Source organism: Ovis canadensis, chromosome 2, assembly GCF_042477335.2.
Source record: "Ovis canadensis isolate MfBH-ARS-UI-01 breed Bighorn chromosome 2, ARS-UI_OviCan_v2, whole genome shotgun sequence".
Classification (NCBI taxonomy): domain Eukaryota; kingdom Metazoa; phylum Chordata; class Mammalia; order Artiodactyla; family Bovidae; genus Ovis; species Ovis canadensis.
In genome coordinates this window covers 238,029,850-238,044,832 of record NC_091246.1, presented here as the reverse complement: position 1 = coordinate 238,044,832, position 14,983 = coordinate 238,029,850, and the positions used below count along the sequence as shown (strand labels likewise).

General features: G+C 48.6%; 1 long non-coding RNA gene across 1 annotated transcript; it reads left to right on the top strand.

The window, feature by feature from the left end:
• Window positions 1-9,994: 9,994 nt before the first annotated feature.
• Window positions 9,995-14,690, top strand: LOC138434259 (uncharacterized). The gene is made up of 4 exons (XR_011254694.1): window positions 9,995-10,036; window positions 11,013-11,277; window positions 12,296-12,418; window positions 12,829-14,690. It is a non-coding gene; the product is annotated as an uncharacterized lncRNA (long non-coding RNA).
• The last annotated feature ends 293 nt before the right edge of the window (window positions 14,691-14,983 follow it).

The following is a 14,983-nucleotide window of genomic DNA, read 5'->3' as shown; positions in this document are numbered from 1 at the left end:
GGCGTCCTGGCAGCAGTACACGCCTGTCTTCTGGCTCTTCCCCAGGGAACATGCTGGAGGAGTCGTAATGGCAGAGCAAGCCTCTCCTGTCCTCTGCGCTCTGCAAGTGCCCACAGAATGGTAAGGCCCTTGTCCAGGGACTGCTGAATGCAACACTGTCCTGTTGCTGGTGTCAGATCATGCTGGGGTCTAGGAGTACGTGTGTGTGTGTGTGTGTGTGCATGTGCTCAGTTGTGTCCAACTCTGCAACTCCCTGGATTGTAGCCCACCAGGCTCCTTTATCCATGGGATTTTCCAGGCAAGAAGACTGGAATGGATTGCCATTTCCTTCTCCAGGGAGGGATCTTACTGATCCAGAGATTGAACCTGCATCTCCTGCATTGGCAGGCAGTTTCTTTACCCGTGAGCTACCTGGGCAGCCCTCTAGGAGTGCTCAGCTATGACGTGTTTAGAATGGAGGATCTTCCTTGAATTAGGTGACCTCAGCAGGCTCCTGATATTCAGTCTCATTTGATAAGGATTTGGCTGTGTGGTTGCCTAGGCTAGCTGTTTGAAAACACCAATCATTGAAAGTCAAGTGGCCAGGACTGAGTTTTCTTGTCTCTTTGAGCTATTTCAAGCCACAGTGGTTAGCCTTTGGGGCCCACTATGTAAGTTTCTGTTGAGTTCATCTTGTCAAGCGCTAAAGCCTTGTTTAATGCTATCTGTGACCTGGGAGTTGACTTCTCACAGAATTAGATTCTTTGAAAAATAGAAACCAAAGCCAAAGTTTCCTAGCAACATGGCGGCCCTGTGTACATGTTTGAGAGGCTCCCAAGCCAGGCAGACATAGGTGGGCTGAGTTAGGGTGGGCTTGGATGAGGGCAGGAAAAATCAGGTCTATGATTTGGGGAGGAGCCTTTGCCAACTTTGGGGTCCAGAGAACATTTCTTTTATTCTGTTGACAAGATGCAATGGTAAATGAGTTTTTTTAATAGCTGCAGTAACTAGAGAAGTATTATTTCTGGTGTATAAGAGTTTGGCTACTTGAAGGTAGAAACCTGGTCAACTCAACCTTAAATGTTTTGAATCAGATTGAGGGAGGGGACACTGGCCCACATGTGGTGTTAAAGACCAGGTCCAGGGAATAGCAGTACATCAGAACACCTGGCAGGTAGGGCTTCGCTCCTGACTGGGAGGCCTTGGAGGACCACACGTGTGAGTCCTCAGAATCCACATGGTGCGGCTCAGGCCTCAGAGTATCACCAAATACCGGGTCTGGTCAAAGCATATGCAGAAGGCCTTCTCTGCTCGCTCGCAGGGGCACCTCTGAACTGTTCATCCTCAGAATGTCCAGCTATTTGGCTCCTCCAAACTGACTTCATGAATTGAAAATGATTGGAAGTGAGTCTTTTATTGTGACCTCCCTGATTAGGGCCATCATAACATGTGAGGGCCTGGTGAGAGAAAAAGAGAGGTAGGGATTTGATGACTAAAAGTACTTCTGTGGGATTTGTGTGTATATGCAACCTAGTTAGATCCTAATTTCCCTTCCAGACTGATAGCCCCTGTCTTGGTGGCCCCAGCCCTGACGCTGGGATGTCCTGTTTTAGCTACAGTTCCCAGTTTTTAATTTTTACAAAGACATCAAGTCCTTGCTGGGAGTGGTCAAGGATTTATTAACTACTCGTGGTAAGTTTCTTCCAGACTGTCCTAGTTGGAAGACCTGACCTTCAAAAGATGAATATACCCTTGAAACCAGGGGTCCCCAACCTCCAGGACCTACTGCCTGATGATCTGAGGTGGAACTGATGCGATAATAAAAGAAATAGAGTGCACAGTAAATGTGATGCACTTGAATCATCCCCAAACCATCCCCCACCCCGGTCTATAGAAAAGCTACCTTCCACAGAACTGGTCCCTGGTGCCAAAACGGTTGGGGACTGCTGTTTAAACTGTTCATGGTATAGTCTGGTTGGAGGACACCCACCTAGGAGAGTGCTGGATGCAAGAACTGGATGGAGCTCCATGTCCACGTACCCAGGTGAATATGAGACCAACGGTGTCCTTTAACTAACCTGTTGTATTCTGCTCCGGTTGCTCCTGGTTGGGGCCGGGAGCTGTGCGGCTTCTAGCACGGCTTCCAGATGGCAGCTGAGGGGCTCGCGGGTATGGTCTCAGTGGCCGTGGGCGCCCTAGTAGAGGGCCTCACCTGTGCTGCGTGTCCATACTGTGCCGTGTGGTCCACGGTGCCCTGTGGACCAGGGTTCAGGAGGCTTTCTGACACCCTGTAATTTGTCATGACGAAGGTCATAGTTCCCTGTGAAAGGGAGCCTCATCCTGGCTGTCCTCGGTTTCAAGGTGGAGAGTTGGGTCTTGATTCCTGGTGAAGGACATCATTCTTGGGGGCTGAGGGGGGATAGCTGGAAAAGAGCATCTATTAAGCTGAAGAGAGTGCCATGGTTCCCTTGGGTGGTTTGTCCATTTGGCTGGTGTGTGTAGTACATACAGGTGAGTGAGTATAACTGAGCGTGAACGTGACTGTGTGTAAATGTCAGGGAGGTACAGCAGGAGGTGGCTTCTAACACTTACACAGGAAGCCCACTGACCTACCCCAGGCAGTGCACGCTGGGCTCGTCAGAAAGGCAAAAAGATGTAGTTCTATCAACCTGTTGTATTCTATCCAGGTAATTCCCTACCCACCCACTGCCCCCCCCAAAAAAAAATGGGTTGAGTATGGCAGGTAGGACAAGTCTCAGTACAGGCATGGGCTCAAGTCACTCAGTCATGTCTGACTCTGTGGCCCCATGGGCTGTAGCGTGCCAGGCTCCTCTGTTCATGGAATTTTCTAGGCAAGTACTGTGGAGTGAGTTGCCATCTTCTTCTCTGACCTCATAGTGAAAGGTGACCGATGAACTCTGCCAGAAGAATCCAGGGGTCGGAGCCTTCCAGGGACTGGAAGGGAGGCACCAAGCCCTCACTGAAGCAGTAACCTGGGCTGGAATCCAACCTCCCCAAGACTCTGCTACAGTGGAAGAGAGCCCAGGGAAATTACCAGTTACTGTGGTTTAGTCCTACTGCTTCCAGAAAGGATTGTTCAGACCTAGAAGGGTGAAGAAGACTCCCTCCAGTCCAGGCACAGTCTGGGTGACAGCATCCCAGGGCTCAGGCCCAGCTCGGGCAGCTAGGATGCAGCTGATGGTCTTGGCACCTGGCCTCCACTTGCCAGCAGGGCCCCCAAGAAGGAGCTGCAGTATCTCTAGCTATTTTAGGGTGGATACAGAAGATGTTATTTGTATTGCCACAGTGTCTGAGGAATAGTACATAAAGTACTTAAAGTGTGCTGGAGAGGGTCCAGGGCAAATTCATCAAACTGAAACTTGGTTTCTTCCAGGCTGAGGATCTGTGTGTCTCTGGTGTGGCTTCTGCAAACCCCAGTCCATCCAGCCATACCAATTCCACAGAACACCCTACTAGCCACTCCCAGAATCAAGCAAGTAAATTTCTGGAAATTACACCAGGGCTAGGGACCCACTATACAGTACACAAGTTTCAAATGAAAAGAGATAAAAATTATTTTCAAAATATATAAGGTATCAACAATGTAACATTGTCATTGAAAGTGTTTGTAATCTCTTTGTAGATCTGAATTGATCCCAAGTGTTAATGGTCCTGGCCTGTTTTATGATGATTATACCACAAACCACCTCAGAGCGCAGGCCAGGTTATGTGTTGGAGATACCACTAAAAAAATATAAATCCTTTCAAGTTCACCAATAATCATTGCAGCTTATATTAAAATTACCAAGCAAATAAACACTATGGAATGTGTCTAATGAAAATTACGTGAAAACAGCCAAATTTCTATCTCACCATTTCAAATGTAAGTTCCATCACTGACTGTTTTAACAAAAATTATCTCAAAAGTCATGTTGATTATGTTAAAGGATAAATTACATCATAGAAAGTATTTATAAGCATCATTCATATTTCAGTTGCCATAATGTTTTTGCTCAGCTATCTTATGATCAAAAACTCAATTCTGCATTTTTGTGTAATCTATATTTTCTAAACATAAATCTGTTCTACAACTTTATACTTTCTTTGAGCAGAACTGGGCACACTCACACAATTACATGCTAAGTTATAAGCGAAACAGAATTTTCACATTTGCTCTATTCAGCCATAAAGGTAACATAGCAATTAGCAATTCTACCATTAAAGTAATTCATTAATAATTCTCTTCTCCTAAAATAATGAATGTCCTGAGTCACTCCTTACACAAATTTCTTTGTACCATTATTTATCTTGATGTTTTAATGTCTTTCCCTGATTCTTACAGTTGGGACCTGCAAAACCATAAACATTTGACATCCTATGGAACTTCTCCAGATCGATACAGATCAAACCCTGATTTTACTTTAAACATTACTCTGCTCCATTAAGTAATGAGATCCTTTCATAAAAAGCATTTCCAAAAGTACACTATACAATCAAGTATTAAATTCAAGTAGAAATACTCAGATGTTCACACACTAACAAAAATGTAACAAAAGGATACAATTCAAATTGAACAAACCACTTGGGCATGGGGTGTGAGGGCGGGAGGGAAGGAGCTGGGTTCTAAGCCAGGGGTAGACATACTTCCCAGTTCTACTCCCAAGCGTGTAAGCGTTCCTTCACGTCTTTAAAAATTAATAGAGAGCTTTGCTCCAAACAACAGTCTCTATCTTCTGATTGAAAAGAATAAAGGAGCGAAAAGGTCACATTTTCAGCTTCCAACTTTACAATAATCAGACTTCTCAGCTCCTCCAGGTCTGGCAGAAATTAGCCTCTGGTTCTCTGAGGCTAAGGGAGATTTGTCCTGGATGTTCTTTGCTCCTTGCTGAGTCATCCGTGAGGCTTGATCACTTCATTTGGGCTCATTTGTCTTTCCCAGGCTTGGAACCAGCATGGCTCACATTTCCATTGCCATTGTAAAGTTCCAACAAGATGATCGCCGATTACTTCACCTTTAATTTTTCCCTGTTAATCCCTCTCTGTTTTGTACCCTTGCCCACTCCCACTCATCTTCTAGTCTGTATTCTAGGTGTTGCTGTTGTTGTTCAGTTGCTAAGTTGTGTCCAATTCTTTGTGACCCCATGGGCTACAGCATGCATCTCCTCTGTCCTCCACTATCTCCCGGAGTTTGCTCAAATTCATGTCCACTGAGTCAGTGGTACTATCTAACCATCTCATCCTCTGCTGCCCCCTTCTCTATGTGCCTTCAGTCTATCCCAGCATCAGGGTCTTTTCCAATCAGTGGGCTCTTTCCCACTCCCTTCTCCATGGGAGATTCCTGACCCAGGGATCGAACTGATGTCTCTTGCATTGGCAAGGGGATTCTTTACTGCTGAGCCACGAGGGAAGCCCCTGTATTCCAGTCCCACCTATAAATCAGAGCACTTCCCACAAGAAGCTTTGCAACAGTACCTCATAAGGCCCTCAATGACAATTGTACATGTGGGATCTTAGTTCCAAGAACAGGGATTGAACCTAAGTCCCGTGCATTGGACAGCAGATTCTTAACCACTAGGACCACCAGAGAAGTCCCAAGACTGTCTTTAATATCTTGAAGCAATATTATTAAAATAGCCACAGTTCTTGAAACTACAACATACAGGTCCTGTGCCAGATTGCTGATCCTAACACAAAAAGGGACAGGCAGTATTTCATCAGATCTAATGCAACTGAGCGACTGAACTGAACTGAACTGAACTGAATGCTACTCAGTATAGGTGAAGCTGCTCAGTCGTGTCCAACTCTTTGCGACCCCATGGACTGTAGCTCGCCAGGCCCCTCTGTCCATGGGATTCCCCAGGCAAGAATACTGGAGTGGGTTGCCATTTCCTTCTCCAGGGGATCTTCCCACCCAGGGATCGAACCCAGAACTCCCGTATTGCAGGCAGACTCTTTACCACCTGAGCCACCAGGGAATCCTCCTACTTGATGTAACATGAAGGAGGAAACAAGAGAAAAACCCTATCAACTGTATTATAACCTGACATTGATTGCAAAGTGTAGCCTAATTTAAGAGATGTTAAAATGGGAAGAAAAAAAAATGCATCTTAGACTCCATGGTGAATTTTGCAGGGGAAGCTGAAGCTCAGAGAGGCTGTGTGATGTGGCCAGAACCACACAGCTCATTTGTGCCAGAGTCCCACCTCTCCAGAGGTTTGAAGGCTTTTTCTCCCCGTGGTTTCCTTTTCCTTGCCTGCCTGTTTTCAAGAACCATCTGTCCGGGGGAAAAAAAGAGCTTCCCCTTTCGGTTACTACTTAACTACTTACTAACAGAGAAAAAGCAAGTACTCTTCCGAGATAGCAACCCCTCTTGGCCCTGCCTAATTATAGAGACTGCCCATTGTGCTACATTATTTTTGGCAGGGGGATGGAGGGAGGGGAAGGAGTGGGTGTTGGTGATGGTTATGCTTACCCTCCCCCTTCTCTACTTGCCCTGAAGCCGCAGAGGAGGGGGGACCCAAAGCCTTTGCAAGTGGATGAATAAAAGCTGATTTAGGAAGCTAGAAGCTGCAGGGCAAATCCACCCACGCCTCTCCTGATCAGATCTTCTCACTCTTCCCCAGCAAAATGCGCTACCGCCCTGCTGATCCTGAACTCAGCATCACCCCTTAGACTTCAGTTTTTTTTTTTTCCTTCTGAATTGATGTCCTGTGTCTCCGGAGATGAACTCCCCAACTGCTGAGCCCACTGCCGGTTTGTTGGGTGATCTAATAAATACTTAGTGAGCATTAACTTCATAGTACTCTGAAGATGAGTGATAAGCCAGTGCACACACAGTTCCTGCTTGCTTGGGGTCCGCAGTCTAATGAGAGAGACACTTGTCATCAAAGAAGCTTATACATTACTGTAAAATGACAACTGTGATAAAAGGTTCTCAGGAAGGCCGGTAGCTGAGATGGTGCTCCCGGGGTATTCTGTGTGCTCCTCTGCATCTCCCAACAACTCCCTCCCCCCCGGGCCCCCAATCTACCTTGCAGTTTCAGTTGGGGCCAAGAGATGAATTCTGGCCAAGGATCATGAGTGGATATGATGTGTGTCCCCTCCAGGGAAAGACTTTAAGAACTGATGCCTCTCTTTCAACTCTCTTTGTTCTGTTTTCTTGACTGTGTAGATGCTGGAGTTACAGGATGAAGGAAGGCTACCCAAACCACACTGAATTTTACATATAGGGGAACTAAACTCCTATTATGCTTTCTCACTGAGACCTCAGTTTGACTCAGTAGCTGATGTGCTGTGCTAAGTCATTTTAGTCGTGTCTGACTTTTTGCGACCCCATGCACTATAGCCTGCTAGGCTCCTTTGTCCGTGGGATTCTCCAGGCAGGAGTATTGGAGTGGGCTGCCATGCCCTCCTCCAGGAGATCTTCTTGACTCAGGGATCAAACCTGCATCTCTTATGTCTCCTGCATTGGCTGGCAGGTTCTTTACCACTAGTGCCACCTGGGAAAGCCCCAGTAGCTGGTGGTAATTGCCTTAACTAAGACAGAATCACCGTTCTTATAAGGGAGAGCAGGGAGACAACTGAGCAGGCAAAGGGCCAGGAAAGGCATCCTTAGGAAAGTGACATTTAGGTCAGGGTCCAAAGGAAGAGTGGGAGTTGACTTGGAGAAGGATGCGGGGAAAGGAGCATTCAGACACACCGACAGCCTGTGCAAGGGCCCTGTGATTAGAGGGTACAGGACTCATTTGACGAAATGGACCAAGGGTGGGGGGACAGAGGGGTGTTGTTGAGGTGCTCATCTACCTACTATCTGGCTGATCTGAGACATGCACAATGGGATACCACTGCTTCTCGAGTCCCCTGAACTGCCAGGGGCTGCAGGATGGGTCACTCAGGCTTGAAATGAGGAGTCAGCTTTACCTTCCTTTACCCTTGGCCCCTCACAGTTAGTGAACATCTGGACAGTGTCTAGGCCATGGTCTGCCCCTCTGTGTTGCCCTGTCTGTGCTACTCTTGGGGACAGAGGACCCTGGGGAGGAAGGTGGGAGATGGGGTCCTGGGAAGCTCTTATCCAGCATCCCTGGATGGGAGGAGCCTGGATGGGTTGCTGAGCAAGGGGACTAGCATCAAATGAGAGGCCATGGTGAGGACCACAGTCAGGGGGGAGGAGGCGTGGGAGTGGGGAGCACTGAGGCCCGTGGAGGCCCATCCCATCTGAGCCACACTCTCGTTGTGTGCTCTGGGGCTGCTCCTTCCTCTTGTGAATAGAGTGTTGTGTAACATATCAGCCTGGGTTGTCCACTTCGTTTTTCTAGGGTACCCAGCAGCCTAAAGGGGGTGTGAGCTAAAGGGGCTGCGAGAGTCTGGGCAGCCACTGGTCCCACCCGATGGGTGCTGTCCTCTCTTGCCCCACTGTGTCTCCGTCTCCCTGCGTGTACACCTGTTATTCCCTGTTACACACCTGCTCAAAACTCTGCAAAGAGCTCCCTTTTGAGCACAAAGTAAACTGAGGCCTGGAGTCCAAGGACCCTGGATTTCTGGCCTCTGACCACCATTCCATTACTCCCCTCTCAATCCTGTCCTCATCTGAACCTGACCATGGTCCCAGCCCTCTGGGCAGGACAAGATTGCATCCACCACTCAGGGGGCCCACTGAGGCAGATCTCATCTTTATCTAACCAATATCCAGTCCCTACTTCTTCCTGGAATTTAATTGCATGCAGCAGTGTAGTGTGCCCAGGCTCAGCATTTAAATCTGTCATGGGTCTCATTCCCAGTTCTCTCAATTCTTTTGCAGTTAGGGAAGGCTGTGTGATTCAGCTCTCTCAAAGAGACCTATCTGGGAATCTGCTGGGAGTGAGGGAATAGTTTCTTGAAAAAGGTTTTGCTTTCCTGATAACAGGGGACACAAATAGCTGATACCTCCTTTTCTTCTTCCTTGTTTGACTGCAGATGTGGTGGTTGGAGCAGGAGCAGCCATCTTTGAACCACGAGGTAATGAATGATAGCAGACACCCTGTCATCTAAAGGCTATTAAACCATCACCAACAGCTGTCTTCTTGTGGACTTATTATGCACACCCTTTACTCATTTAGGCCGCTGTAGGCGTGTTTCTCTTGCTTTCGCTGAATGTCGTTCCTGCCTGCTACATCTATCCAAGAGCTTAGCCTCACATTTCTTTCACATCCTCAGCCTCAGTGACTCTTAGCTCTCTGCTCGATTTCAGTACCATACCACATCCAAATCCTGGAACCTCTGACCCCTAGAACTATTCACACTCTGTGTCTCAAATATCTAGTACAAACTGCTCCTTTTCTGAACCAAACTCTGATCCTTTCTTGTTCCTGGGGTGACTGTGAAAGAGTGCTGTTCCTTTGGAGTTGGAAAGTTATTCTGGACTCTGTTTGGAAAGGGTCAGGATCCACATGTAAGCTCTCATTCAGATTTCTTTCCAGTGTTCACCTGGGCTGAGCACTGCTACAACTTCTGGCATCCTGCTTTTCCTCGTGTTTCATGTAGACACCCCCTTCTACCATCTCCTCCTGTAATGCAGGAGGCGCACCTAGACACAGGTTCGATCCTAGACACAGGTTCCTTGGGTTGGGAAGACCCCCTGAGGGAGGGCATGGCAATCCACTCCAGTATTCTTGCCTGGAGGATCTCATGGACAGAGGAGCCTGGAGAGCTACCGTCCATGGGGTCACGAAGAGTCGGACACAAATGAAGCGACTGAGCATTCACTCACTCTCTGTCTCCAAGGATGAAGCAGTCCTCTTCAGGGTCAAGTCCAGCCACTCCCTCCCCCCCCCCCCCCCCCCAACACACACCCGGTTCCGTTCCCTCTGGCACCTCTAGCACTTGCTGCATCTACTCCTATCTCCCTCTGCTGTCTTAACGACTCCCGCCTTGCCTTTCACCTGGAAATATGCTGAAGCTTCCCTGCACACTCACGCCCCGCCCACATGCACACACCTCCCTCTGACCTAGTACTGTCCCCCTGCACTTCCTCTTTCCTTCCCTTTGGCCCTGAGCTTGGTAAAAGAGCCATCATCACTGGGTGAGTCTATCCTTCGCCACTCAATCGCTTCCCGTTCCTGACCCTGGTCCTGTCCCGACCAGTCTACTGAGACTATTTACAGAAGTCTCCAGGGACTTCCAGATTATCCAGCCCACTGGAGGCAATTCAGTCCTTATCTTCCCGGGCTGCTTCAGTGTAACATGGTGACCATACTCTCATTTTTCAGACTTCTCACTTCTTTGGCTTCCAAGACAGTCTCTCACCTGGCGTTATTTCTGCTCAGCCAATCACTTCCTCCAAGACTCTTTGATTGAGGGTGTTAAGACCCTAGTCTTGCCCCTTGGAGTTCTATGTTCAGTGTGGGGCTCTTTCCTCTCCTCCTCTGTGCCATTTCTCATTCATCTTAGAATTCCCATCATTTCTATGCTGCTGATTCTCTGATACACATCGTCAGTCCTGATACTGCCTCTAAGGCTGAAACATTTTTTTCAGCCGTCTATGGATTTCTCCTCCATGAAGACGGCGGACCACCCAGTCCAAGCTCCTGGGGGTGTGTACCCTGAGGTCTCGGCTCCTGCTCCTTCTTCAAGTCTGACTTCCTGTCTAGTCATGGCAGACTCCCTGGAATGCTGGTACACATCATGATGGCTCACATCTTTTGAGTTTTTACACACGCAGCTTGAAAATCCCTTCCGTTCCTTTCTTCTCCACCTCATTCTTAACTCACCCTCAGTGCTCACCTTAGGCATCACCTCTCTGCCAGGAAGCTTTGCCTGTCTGGCATCTTCAGGCAGAGACACGTGCTGGTCTTGTGGGCATGCCCTCCACCACTGCATGCAACGCAGCCCGTCAGACCCAGCCTCTCTCTACCTCTCCATCTCTCTGTCTCTTTGTCTCTGTCTCTCTCTCCTGCAGCCCCCACCCCTCTGCACACTTGTGCGACTCTCCCCTAGCCAGCTGGGAGGCTTCGTCTTTGCATGGGGCACTGACTCCAATCTACTATGTCACCTCCCAGCTACAGCATCCCCAGGCCAGCCTCTAAGCTGGGCACTCCTGGGACTTGGGATTCACTTCCACATCCCGTCAGGGAGCCAGTGAATGAACGATGACGACTTCAACCCGACTCCTCGCCTTGGCTGGGCTGCCCTGCTCCTGCCACATGGAGATGCTGCTGGGGATGTGTTCCCTGCAGAAGAAGGCCTCCTTGTTCTCACTTGGGACGGTGCCCTCGCTCCGCTTTTAGCCCAGACGGCAGAGGTACCCCACCCTCAGCTTCAGAGGTACAGATTTTTACTTTATAGCCTCGCGCTCAGCCTCCATCTCTGGAGGTTAATCCCATTCCACAGGCTGAGCCCCACAGGCTAAGCCTTCCAGTTGAAACTGGGTCCTGAATTGGTCAACCCCTCTCTTGATGGTGAGTTCCCCCTCTCAGGCCCTTGCTGTCACCAGTCTCTCATTGGGGACAACCTCAGGGCATCGTGGACAGAGAAGATCCCGGCGGGCTATAGTCTAAAGGGTTGCAAAGAGTCAGACACGACTGAACACACACACAGTTCATTAGAGACGCCCTATACAACGCTGAAGGTCAACAGACCCTGTGGCCAGGGTCAGGATTACTCTGGTTCAGGGAGGCTCCTTGGCCCTGTGCAAATGTGCCCGCTGTCCCCTGGCCAGCTCTGCAGAACAGGGGCACAGGGTAGTGACGCTGAACGCTGTCTCTGTTACATTCTCAGAAACCATTCTGTGGCCTGCAGCCCTCCCAGGCGTGTCACACCACACAGTTGGCCCACCCAGCTCCGACTGGGGCAAGAGGCCTCTTTGAGGTCAGCCTGCCGCCTGCACTCAGTTCTGAGTTAGCAGTTCGCTTACACCGTAACTCCCCTGCCGTGATGGCCCCTCTAGAAAGTGCCCCATCTAGACCCACAGCTCCTTTAAAGTCCAGCCCATGACCTCAGGATTCAAGGGTGGCTCTTGTTCAGTCGCTAAATCGTGTCCAACTCTTTGGGACTCCCATGGACTGCAGCACACCAGGCTTCCCTGTCCTACACCATCTTTCTGGAGCTTGTTGAAACTCATGCCCATTGAGTTGCTGATGCCATCCATCCATCTCATCCTCTGTCGTCCCCTTCTCCTCCTGCCTTCAGTCTTTCCCAGCATTAGGGTCTTTTCCAATGAGTTGACTCTTTACATCAGCTGGCCTAAGTGTTGGAGCTTCAGCCTCAGCATCAGTCCTTCCAATGAATATTCAAGGTTGATTTTCCTTTGGCACTGACTGGTTTGATCTCCTTGCTCTCCAAGGGACTCTCAAGAGGCTTCTCCAACACCACATTTGGAAAGTGGCTCTGGCCAAGCTCAAATGTGGAGAGGGCCTGGGCTAATCGAGATGCCCCCTCAGGTTACACGGAGACAGCTGCATCCCAGGTAGGTATCAGCAGCCTCTTCCCAGAGACTGAACAGGGAGTAGGAGTGGGGGATGGTGGCAGGAGAGGAAGGATCCCCTCACCCTCGAACTGGCTCTATTTTATATCCTATCTGCCTCCCACAGACTGGGGTACACACTGGATTGCTTTGCTCCCCTGCCCTCTGCCCTCTGCTAAGCTCTTCTCTGTTTCCTGAGCTGGCTCCTCCCTTGCTTCCACATGAAACATTTTGCTAAAAAGCTCACTGAGGCTCGGAGGGTGGACTGTGGGGCTGGATTAACTAATTTAGAATTCTTTATCAAGGCAATAGTCTAACTTGCTAGGCTATTGTCTTTTCTCTGTGGAAGTTGAATAGCACCTAGATTTTTTTTTTTAGTTTAACTTTGGTAACAAATTTTAATATTTCCCCAGGCAGACAGAGCACAGATGAAGGTGGAGGTTCAAAGTCTCACCAATATTTTTCAAACTCATTGCACTTTTCTACTTATCCATTCATCACATACAAAGTTCTTGCTCCCCGCCAAATAAATTAATTGAAAAGTTTTGTTTGGCTGCTTGAGGAAAAGAACTGAGATCCGCCCTTTGTTTTCTGTTTCATATTTTCTGGATAATGAATGAGTCAAACGATGAATAAAAGGCTGGGGGCAGTGCTTTACTCTCATGTCTCCAGTCCCACCATCCCGGCTCCATATCTGGCCTCCCTTGTCACCCGCACAGCTGCCCTACATATTTCAGAAGAATGTGGGGTCTCTCCCTGTCTCTGGTTGTGGAGAAACCGTTCCCCAGGAGACGATGGCAGGATGTCAGGACACAACGGGACCGGCGGAGGGGGTGACCTGCAGTTGTCAAGGGGACACCAATGGAGGTCACGGCCCCCCTTGCACTCTGCCATCTGGACATTTGCTCAGGAAGCGGTGGAGGGGGGAGGGTGGTGATAAAGGAGAAATAAGTCACATTTCTTCATACCTGCCTGGGATTACAGAGTATTTAGGGAGCACCTGTTGTGCGACAACCCAGGGTTAGACAGGAAGAGACAATTGTGTCCCTGGCTCCATGGGCCTCTTTCTGTAGAAGGATGCAAAGCTCGCCCTGGAAATAGAACCACAGTAGTGCCAGCTCAGCGGCACCATCCCTGCAGCCTCCATCTTCCTCTCCCTCCCCTCTCCACCCCACTCTGCATGGGGACCCTAATGGCCCCTTTGCCTGCACCCCATCTCTGGTACCCAGCGGTAAAAAACCCGAGTCTTGGTTTCTGAGCAACCAGTTCAGGTCCTGTCCCTGCTACTTACTAGTCATGTAACTTCTGATCTCTCTGAGCCTCAATTCCCCATCTGTAAATTAGGGATCAAACTAGGACTGCCATCTTAGGGTTTTGTGAAGATTAAATGAGATTGCATTGGGAATTGGCGTGCTAGGAGTCAGGGATATTGTGATTCATCACCTGCCTGGAGCCTGTAGCAAATTCTGCCTGGGAGCTCCGAGCTGCTGCAGAAAGAGGAGGGGCTGTGCCTCTAGTTGGGGAAATAAGACCAGTCCATGAGAGAAAATAGAGGGCAAATTAAGAGCTAAATTGTGATGCAGGCCACAAATAGTTTAGGATGACTCGGATGGTTAAGGAGGTCTCAGAGCATGCAGAGCTGCTGACTGATGGGACCAGAGGAATCTTTTTTTTTTTTAAAAAAAGCTTTTAATTTTGTATTGGGATATAGCTGATTAATGGGGCTTCCCATGTGGCACTAGCGGTGAAGAACCTGCCTGCCAGTGCAGGAGACATAAGAGACACGGGTTTGATCCCTGGGTTGGGAAGATCCTCTAGAGAAGGGCATGGCAACCCACTCCAGTATTCCTGCCTGAAGAATCTCATGGACAGAGGAGCCTGGCGGGTTACAGTCCACAGTGTCACAAAGAGTTGGACATGAAGCAACTTAGCACACATAGCTGATTAATAATGTTGTGATAGTTTCAGGTGGATAGAAAAGGGACTCAGCCATACACATACATGTATCCATTCTCCTCCAAATTCCCTTCCCATTCAGGCTGCCATACAACATTGAGAAGAGTTCCCTGTGCTATACAGTAGGTCCTTGTTGGTACTCCATTTTAAATATAGTGATGTGTACTTGTCCATCTCAGACTCCCTAACTATCCCTTCCCCCATCCTTCCTCCTGGCAACCATAAATTCATGCTCAAACTTTGTGAGTCTATTTCTGTTTTGCAAATAATTTCATTTGTATCATTTTTTTGTAGATTTCACATATAAGGAATGTCATATGATGTTTCTCCTCTGTCTGACTTATTTCACTCAGTATGACAATCTTGAGGTCCATCCATATTGTTGCAAATGGTACTGTTTCATTCTTTTTAATGTCTGAGTAATATTCCATTAGAGATATGAAGCACCTTGGGGACCACAAGAAATCTTTGGTTAAGTGAAGATCATTCTTGCAAGGTGAAGTGAGGGCAGATTCAGGCTGATCCCGCTCTGTGCAGCCCACCTGGTAGGCTCTGAAGAACTTCTACTGCCCCAGGGCAGTTTGCCTTGGGTTTATTAAGCACCTAGTATGT